The sequence below is a fragment of the Triticum aestivum genome, chromosome 3D (genome assembly GCF_018294505.1).
Source record: "Triticum aestivum cultivar Chinese Spring chromosome 3D, IWGSC CS RefSeq v2.1, whole genome shotgun sequence".
Lineage (NCBI taxonomy): Eukaryota > Viridiplantae > Streptophyta > Magnoliopsida > Poales > Poaceae > Triticum > Triticum aestivum.
In genome coordinates, this window is record NC_057802.1 from 333,163,533 (window position 1) to 333,164,124 (window position 592).

Genomic DNA, 592 nt, shown 5'->3' on the forward strand with positions numbered 1-592 from the left:
GCAGGATGGTTGGGGGCCGCGGCGGCTTGCTGTCCGGTGGGCGGCGGAGGAGCTGCAGTGGTGGGGGGCGCGAGGGCGGCGGCGTTGTGGGTCGGGGCAGCGCGGGAGGGGGGGGAGTGTGGCGAGGGAGGGACGAAGGGATCGGGCGAATTAGCTAGCTAGGGGGGAAGATTACTAATGGCGCACCCCCTAGCGGTGCGCCATTAGTATGTTTTTTTTGATAGCAATGGCGCACCCCCGAGCGGTGCGCCATTAGAAATCTTTTTTTAGATAGCAATGGCGCACCACCCAGCGGTGCGCCATAAGTAACCTTTTTTTGCACAGCAATGGCGCACCAGCCAACGGTGCGCCATAAGTGATTTTTCATTATTATTATTTTTTGTTGCATCTAATATTTTTTTAGAAAATGAAAATGAATATGAAATAGTAATATTTTTTTATAAAAATAGTAATAATTTTTTAAAAAATATCATCAAATTTGTTATTTGAAAATATTTATGAATATGAAAAAATATCATCAAATTTGTTATTTGAAAATATAATCAAATTTGTTTTTTTGGATTTTTAGTTGCATTCATTTGTCAATTGGTAA